Genomic DNA, 8,659 nt, shown 5'->3' with positions numbered 1-8,659 from the left:
CTTAACGTGTACAATATACTTCCATAATTAGAAGTTACCTTAGAGAAATTAGTTGAAGTTGACAGTGAAATTTGTTTTCAAGTGTACTTCAGGAAGCAGTAGTCAAAATTGCTGTGTTTCCCTCTCTTCTTTTATATATATTGTTGTACTTAACCAATCAAACGACAGGAAAAAATCGTAGAAAATGAGAGATACTTTTTAATTGGTTGTAAATTCTAACATTACAAGTGTGTTTTTGTCATGTAATTTACCTCAGGATATTTAGACAGGCCTGTAGCCTAAATGTCTCAATGGAATTTCACCAAATTTGTGCAAATGGTAGGGACTGCTATGTAGTAGGGCGTATTCTATATTTGATGAAAGTGTCTCCATTGGGTTTTCCGTAAATTACTTTCCCACCTTTTTTTATTTTGCGCTTACTAGTGCGCGCTCCAGTACGCGCACCGGCAGCGTAACGGGAGCCCTCCATTTTGTGTTTCGGGACAATCGAGTCACAAGATGGAGGGCAATCAATGTTCGGTATGGCTAGAAGGGGGCACAGTAGAGACTTCTTGACCCTCTACGTTTTCTGAGGGGGTCTTAGGAGGCTCATAAAGGTGAAAACAAAAAAAAAATATGTGATATTTTTTGCGGGGGAAGCGCCCGGTACGCGCACCTTTAAGCGTACTCGTACGCGTACTTTGGTGAAAAATAGTGAAAAAAGTTAGAAAAAAATAAACGCTTTGAATGATCAGAGTTAGGGTAGCTCTGAAAAGAGCTTTTGGGTTCTGTGGTTGATTTAGGTACCTACAAGTAGGTTCCAATACACATTCTTAAATTCAGGAGGAATATTCTATTCCCCTCATCTGAGAAGTGCACTCCATCTCCTCTGTAGATGTCTTGCATGTTGTAACGCAAGTTATTATTGTATAATGAACCCATTCCATAGTCTCTCATGTAAGCAGAAACAGATTTATTTACATGTTTCCGTGCTTTCTCAAATTGTGGACCAAATTGGTTGGACCAGTTCCATTTCTGTCTTTGGCATATATTGGAATATACCAAGGCAGTGTGGGGAAAAAGTATCATCAATTGATGAAAGGTGTCCTTTAATAGCATTTCCAGACCTACCCCAGTTAATGTGCCTAGATCGTTTCCACCACAGTGCACAATTATAAGGTCAGGTTCTGGCAGATGCAAAAAGGTTTTCACCAATGGTATCAATTGGTGACATTTTAATCCTCTGTGGCCAATCCACTTGATTTCCACATTTGATAAATCAAGGTTATGAAAATTTCTGCTAGCTGCATACCTTTGAGCCCAGTGGATGTAGCTATGTCCAATAACCCAAACAGAGTACATGATGTGAGAAGGTTCTGGTCCAGTCAGATGAAGTGTGGGAATGAAATGGCAGTTGGAACAGTAGGAGTTCACAAAAAAATAATTGTGGAGTTTCTGTGCTCTTGAATCACTAGCAATGATTGGTGGATTCAGATAGTTGAAAACTGAAAGTTAGGGTGTATGGTTATGTTGTGTGAAAGAAGCAATTTGAATGGTTTAAAAAAAGTCACCAAAAGCAAAAATACCCTGTATAGGCTGCTGTATTGACAGGTCAAACATCCTTGCTGAGTTAATTTGCAACATTGTAAGAGAAACTTTTGAACCTTAGAGTTCAGTTAGGAGGGAGTTGCTATGGTAACAGATAGAAAGGTTTGAGAGGGGGATGGGTGTTGGTTTGAAAATAGTGAGGGAAGAGTTTTCATTGGTTGAATTAAGGCATATGTGTACAAAGATAGAGATTTTCTATGCCAGTCTTGGTTTCAGTGTATTGAGAGCACACCTTTTCCTCTGCTAAAGAAAAATTGGTGTGTGTGTCTGACACTGTTTTCAATCTCCAAAAGCATTTCTAAAGGTAAGTAATGATTCATTTAATTTAGATAGAGATTTATTTTCTCTATGGAGAATATTTGGAAGCAGATAGTTATGTTTTAGAAGTGAAATTGTATGTTAGTATATAAGTCCTGCGCAGTGTTTTTTACATGTTATTTAAAAATCGATTTTGGGTGCAAATGAATGGTATTTTTATTTGGCCTTTTTTATGATTGCCATGTGCAGTTGATGCATGACTTTAAACATGGGTAATACGTGACGCACTGGTGGCGCCAGGCTTTTATAAATGAGGCCCTGACTTTGTTTGATGATATTGAGTGGTTGTAGTTAGGTTCTGTGCAGTGTTTTTTACATGTTATTGAAAAATCGATTTTTGGGTGCAATTGATTGGTATATGTATTTGGCCCTTATTTATGAATGCCATGTGCAGCTGATGCATGACTTTAAACATGGGTAATAAGTGACGCACTGGTGGCGCAAGGCTTTCATAAATAAGGCCTGACTTTGTTTGATGATATTGAGTGGTTGTACTTAGGTTCTGTGCAGTGTTCCTTACATGTTATTCAAAAATCGATTTTTGGGTGCAATTGATTGGTATATGTATTTGGCCCTTATTTATGATTGCCATGTGCAGCTGATGCATGACTTTAAACATGGGTAATAAGTGACGCACTGGTGGTGCAAGGCTTTCATAAATAAGGCTCTGACTTTGTTTGATGATATTGATTGGTTGTACATAGGTTCTGCACAGTGCTTCTTACATGTTAAACAAAAATCGATTTTTGGGTGCAATTGATTGGTATATGTATTTGGCCCTTATTTATGAATGCCATGTGCAGCTGATGCATGACTTTAAACATGGGTAATAAGTGACGCACTGGTGGCGCAAGGCTTTCATAAATAAGGCCCTGACTTTGTTTGATGATATTGATTGGTTGTACTTAGGTTCTGCGCCGTGTTTCTTACATGTTATTGAAAAATCGATTTTTGGGTGCAATTGATTAGTATATGTATTTTGCCCTAATTTATGATTGCCATGTGCAACTGATGCATGACTTTAAACATGGGTAATAAGTGACGCACTGGTGGCGCAAGGCTTTCATAAATAAGGCCTGACTTTGTTTGATGATATTGAGTGGTTGTACTTAGGTTCTGTGCAGTGTTCCTTACATGTTATTCAAAAATCGATTTTTGGGTGCAATTGATTGGTATATGTATTTGGCCCTTATTTATGATTGCCATGTGCAGCTGATGCATGACTTTAAACATGGGTAATAAGTGACGCACTGGTGGCGCAAGGCTTTCATAAATAAGGCTCTGACTTTGTTTGATGATATTGATTGGTTGTACATAGGTTCTGCACAGTGCTTCTTACATGTTATTGAAAAATCGATTTTTGGGTGCAATTGATTGGTATATGTATTTGGCCCTTATTTATGATTGCCATGTGCAGCCGATGCATGACTTTCAACATGGGTAATACGTGACGCACTGGTGGCGCAAGGCTTTCATAAATAAGGCCCTGACTTTGTTTGATGATATTGATTGGTTGTACTTAGGTTCTGCGCCGTGTTTCTTACATGTTATTGAAAAATCGATTTTTGGGTGCAATTGATTAGTATATGTATTTTGCCCTAATTTATGATTGCCATGTGCAACTGATGCATGACTTTAAACATGGGTAATAAGTGACGCACTGGTGGCGCAAGGCTTTCATAAATAAGGCCTGACTTTGTTTGATGATATTGAGTGGTTGTACTTAGGTTCTGTGCAGTGTTCCTTACATGTTATTCAAAAATCGATTTTTGGGTGCAATTGATTGGTATATGTATTTGGCCCTTATTTATGATTGCCATGTGCAGCTGATGCATGACTTTAAACATGGGTAATAAGTGACGCACTGGTGGCGCAAGGCTTTCATAAATAAGGCTCTGACTTTGTTTGATGATATTGATTGGTTGTACATAGGTTCTGCACAGTGCTTCTTACATGTTATTGAAAAATCGATTTTTGGGTGCAATTGATTGGTATATGTATTTGGCCCTTATTTATGAATGCCATGTGCAGCTGATGCATGACTTTAAACATGGGTAATAAGTGACGCACTGGTGGCGCAAGGCTTTCATAAATAAGGCCCTGACTTTGTTTGATGATATTGAGTGGTTGTACTTAGGTTCTGTGCAGTGTTCCTTACATGTTATTCAAAAATCGATTTTTGGGTGCAATTGATTGGTATATGTATTTGGCCCTTATTTATGATTGCCATGTGCAGCCGATGCATGACTTTCAACATGGGTAATACGTGACGCACTGGTGGCGCAAGGCTTTCATAAATAAGGCCCTGACTTTGTTTGATGATATTGATTGGTTGTACTTAGGTTCTGCGCCGTGTTTCTTACATGTTATTGTAAAATTGATTTTTGGGTGCAATTGATTAGTATATGTATTTTGCCCTAATTTATGATTGCCATGTGCAACTGATGCATGACTTTAAACATGGGTAATAAGTGACGCACTGGTGGCGCAAGGCTTTCATAAATAAGGCCTGACTTTGTTTGATGATATTGAGTGGTTGTACTTAGGTTCTGTGCAGTGTTCCTTACATGTTATTCAAAAATCGATTTTTGGGTGCAATTGATTGGTATATGTATTTGGCACTTATTTATGATTGCCATGTGCAGCTGATGCATGACTTTAAACATGGGTAATAAGTGACGCACTGGTGGTGCAAGGCTTTCATAAATAAGGCTCTGACTTTGTTTGATGATATTGATTGGTTGTACATAGGTTCTGCACAGTGCTTCTTACATGTTAAACAAAAATCGATTTTTGGGTGCAATTGATTGGTATATGTATTTGGCCCTTATTTATGAATGCCATGTGCAGCTGATGCATGACTTTAAACATGGGTAATAAGTGACGCACTGGTGGCGCAAGGCTTTCATAAATAAGGCCCTGACTTTGTTTGATGATATTGATTGGTTGTACTTAGGTTCTGCGCCGTGTTTCTTACATGTTATTGAAAAATCGATTTTTGGGTGCAATTGATTAGTATATGTATTTTGCCCTAATTTATGATTGCCATGTGCAACTGATGCATGACTTTAAACATGGGTAATAAGTGACGCACTGGTGGCGCAAGGCTTTCATAAATAAGGCCTGACTTTGTTTGATGATATTGAGTGGTTGTACTTAGGTTCTGTGCAGTGTTCCTTACATGTTATTCAAAAATCGATTTTTGGGTGCAATTGATTGGTATATGTATTTGGCCCTTATTTATGATTGCCATGTGCAGCTGATGCATGACTTTAAACATGGGTAATAAGTGACGCACTGGTGGCGCAAGGCTTTCATAAATAAGGCTCTGACTTTGTTTGATGATATTGATTGGTTGTACATAGGTTCTGCACAGTGCTTCTTACATGTTATTGAAAAATCGATTTTTGGGTGCAATTGATTGGTATATGTATTTGGCACTTATTTATGATTGCCATGTGCAGCCGATGCATGACTTTAAACATGGGTAATAAGTGACACACTGGTGGCGCAAGGCTTTCATAAATAAGGCTCTGACTTTGTTTGATGATATTGATTGGTTGTACATAGGTTCTGCACAGTGTTTCTTACATGTTATTCAAAAATCGATTTTTGGGTGCAATTGATTGGTATATGTATTTGGCCCTTATTTATGATTGCCATGTGCAGCTGATGCATGACTTTAAACATGGGTAATAAGTGACGCACTGGTGGCGCAAGGCTTTCATAAATAAGGCCCTGACTTTGTTTGATGATATTGATTGGTTGTACATAGGTTCTGCGCAGTGTTTCTTACATGTTATTCAAAAATTGATTTTTGGGTGCAATTGATTGGTATATGTATTTGGCCCTTATTTATGATTGCCATGTGCAGCCGATGCATGACTTTCAACATGGGTAATACGTGACGCACTGGTGGCGCAAGGCTTTCATAAATAAGGCCCTGACTTTGTTTGATGATATTGAGTGGTTGTACTTAGGTTTTGCGCAGTGTTTCTTACATGCTATTCAAAAATCGATTTTTGGGTGCAATTGATTGGTATATGTATTTGGCCCTTATTTATGATTGCCATGTGCAGCCGATGCATGACTTTAAACATGGGTAATACGTGACGCAATGGTGGCGCAAGGCTTTCATAAATAAGGCCCTGACTTTGTTTGATGATATTGAGTGGTTGTACTTAGGTTCTGTGCAGTGTTCCTTACATGTTATTCAAAAATCGATTTTTGGGTGCAATTGATTGGTATATGTATTTGGCCCTTATTTATGATTGCCATGTGCAGCCGATGCATGACTTTCAACATGGGTAATACGTGACGCACTGGTGGCGCAAGGCTTTCATAAATAAGGCCCTGACTTTGTTTGATGATATTGATTGGTTGTACTTAGGTTCTGCGCCGTGTTTCTTACATGTTATTGTAAAATTGATTTTTGGGTGCAATTGATTAGTATATGTATTTTGCCCTAATTTATGATTGCCATGTGCAACTGATGCATGACTTTAAACATGGGTAATAAGTGACGCACTGGTGGCGCAAGGCTTTCATAAATAAGGCCTGACTTTGTTTGATGATATTGAGTGGTTGTACTTAGGTTTTGCGCAGTGTTTCTTACATGCTATTCAAAAATCGATTTTTGGGTGCAATTGATTGGTATATGTATTTGGCCCTTATTTATGATTGCCATGTGCAGCCGATGCATGACTTTCAACATGGATAATAAGTGACGCACTGGTGGCGCAAGGCCTTTATAAATCAGACCCTGACTTTGTTTGATGATATTGAGTGGTTGTACTTAGGTTTTGCGCAGTGTTTCTTACATGTTATTGAAAAATCGATTTTTGGGTGCAATTGATTGGTATTTGCATTTGGCCCTTATTTATGAATGCCATGTGCAGCTGATGCTTGACTTTAAACATGGGTAATAAGTGACGCACTGGTGGCGCAAGGCCTTTAAAAATAAAGCCATGAGTTGCTATTGTATAAACTTAAATATGTTGCAATTTATTGTTTATATTGTTTGCTTTTTAACATTACTTTGTTGTTTGCTAATAGTGGTCTTTCATGTGTTTTTTTAACAGAACAACAGATTCAAATCAACTTCTGAAAAGCAAGCAAAAATGCCTTCAAGGCAAAGAAAAATCAAAAATACCATACGGAAAAGGAGAACATCAACAACAGAGTTTATGGAATCCTCTTCAACAACTACTTCAAAAAACACCAGAAAAGCTTCTGGTAAGCCAATTAAGTCTTTTCTTCGTAACATATGTCGTAGGAAAAAAAATGAAATTGCTAATGTGAATATACAGAAAAAGTCAACAAATCTAAAAAGGAAAGAGAAGCCCACAAAAAATGTTTCCATTGGACCAGGAGAGAAGAGAATGGTTAGCAATAGAAGGGTAAATGTTTTTAGGGACATTCGTAGGCGAATGTTTCGCAATAGGGTAGTTTTAAATTTGCTAAAAAATGAAAAGAAAAGTAAACTAAAAGCTGCTTTTTACAAGAAAAAGAAAAGTGTAGAAAAGATTGTTGATCAGGCTTTTGAAGTTAAGAAAAAATTATTTATTTTAATAATCAATAGAATTAGGATACTTAATAAGGCAATGGATGTTTTCAAATCGAACAGTAGATGGAAAAGAATTATTAATCGGAGTAATTTTTGTGAAGTATTTTCTGGTGAATGGATGCATAGTTCAAGTTCTGAGCCTTTTTTTAATGAGGAGAGTTACTTTCAGGAAAATGATTTGGTGCATGCGGTTGACACCAGTGGTCGTGCCTATGAGGTGAAAGATAGTTGTGTGATGGAAAAAGAGAAACTTGTACCTAGAGATGCAGAAGAGGTGTTAGCTGATGAAGTTTTAGGGAGACGTACTAAGGGTCCAGTGTACACATGGAAATGCAGTAGTATTTGTAGTGTGCGACAGGAATCAATTGATTTGCTTCGAAATTTCTTACGTACATATAGTAAAAAAAGTCTCAAACAAAAAATGAAGATCCTGCAAGAGTTAGATCCTTGCAGAGTGAGAGAAAGCACAGGTTTGCAAGGGCATTCACTAGCATGTCTTTCTAGAAAAGTTTGTCGGAGTGTTTTTCATCATTTTAGGATGTTAGCAGTGCATCATAATAACGTAAGGAAATTAGTGAGGAAGTTGTATTATGCAAAAAGTCCTGCACTTAAGCTTAAACAGTTAAATAGTGCTCTTTTGCATGGATCTGAAGTGGATGTGAAGACTATTTGTGAAGAAATTGAGTTTTGTTATTTTGGGAACAAAGAGGACAGTGTAGAAATAGATATAGTAATGGATGGCAATGCAGAAGATAATGGACAAATTTCAAGTATTGAAAAGTTTGATGAGGAAATTATCAAGTTTAAGGTGAAATCAAGTGAGAGGCCTAATGTAACTTGTGTGTGTTGTCGACGGACTCATTATAAAATTCAGACTAGGTTAGTTGATTTATATGCAAAAAGTGAATTGGAAAATAATAGTGAATGGGAGGATTTTGTAAGTTATTTGTTGGTGGAGAATTCTTTTGATTTGAGTTTGGATCAGCGTATTTGCACTTATTGTTTGAAAAAATTAAATGAAAATAGAATGCCTGCAAGAGCAGTTTATAATAATCTTCAGTTGATAGATATTCCTTCTGAATTGATGGATCTAAATACTTATGAATCTATTTTGATTCAATGTGTCCATCCTTTTCAGGCTATTGTACGCATGGAGCCTAAGACAGGGAAATTGCCTCCATCAGATTT

The 8,659-nt window shown here is 37.3% G+C and overlaps 1 long non-coding RNA gene across 1 annotated transcript; it reads left to right on the top strand.

The window, feature by feature from the left end:
- The first annotated feature begins 1,786 nt into the window (after window positions 1–1,786).
- Window positions 1,787–7,236, top strand: LOC147683797 (uncharacterized). The gene is made up of 2 exons (XR_015301060.1): window positions 1,787–1,891; window positions 6,987–7,236. It is a non-coding gene; the product is annotated as an uncharacterized LOC147683797 (long non-coding RNA).
- Window positions 7,237–8,659: the final 1,423 nt, after the last annotated feature.

This window comes from Lissotriton vulgaris, chromosome 11 (genome assembly GCF_964263255.1).
Source record: "Lissotriton vulgaris chromosome 11, aLisVul1.2, whole genome shotgun sequence".
Lineage (NCBI taxonomy): Eukaryota > Metazoa > Chordata > Amphibia > Caudata > Salamandridae > Lissotriton > Lissotriton vulgaris.
The sequence above is the reverse complement of the archived record's forward strand: the minus strand, read 5'-3'. Positions and strand labels throughout refer to the sequence as shown.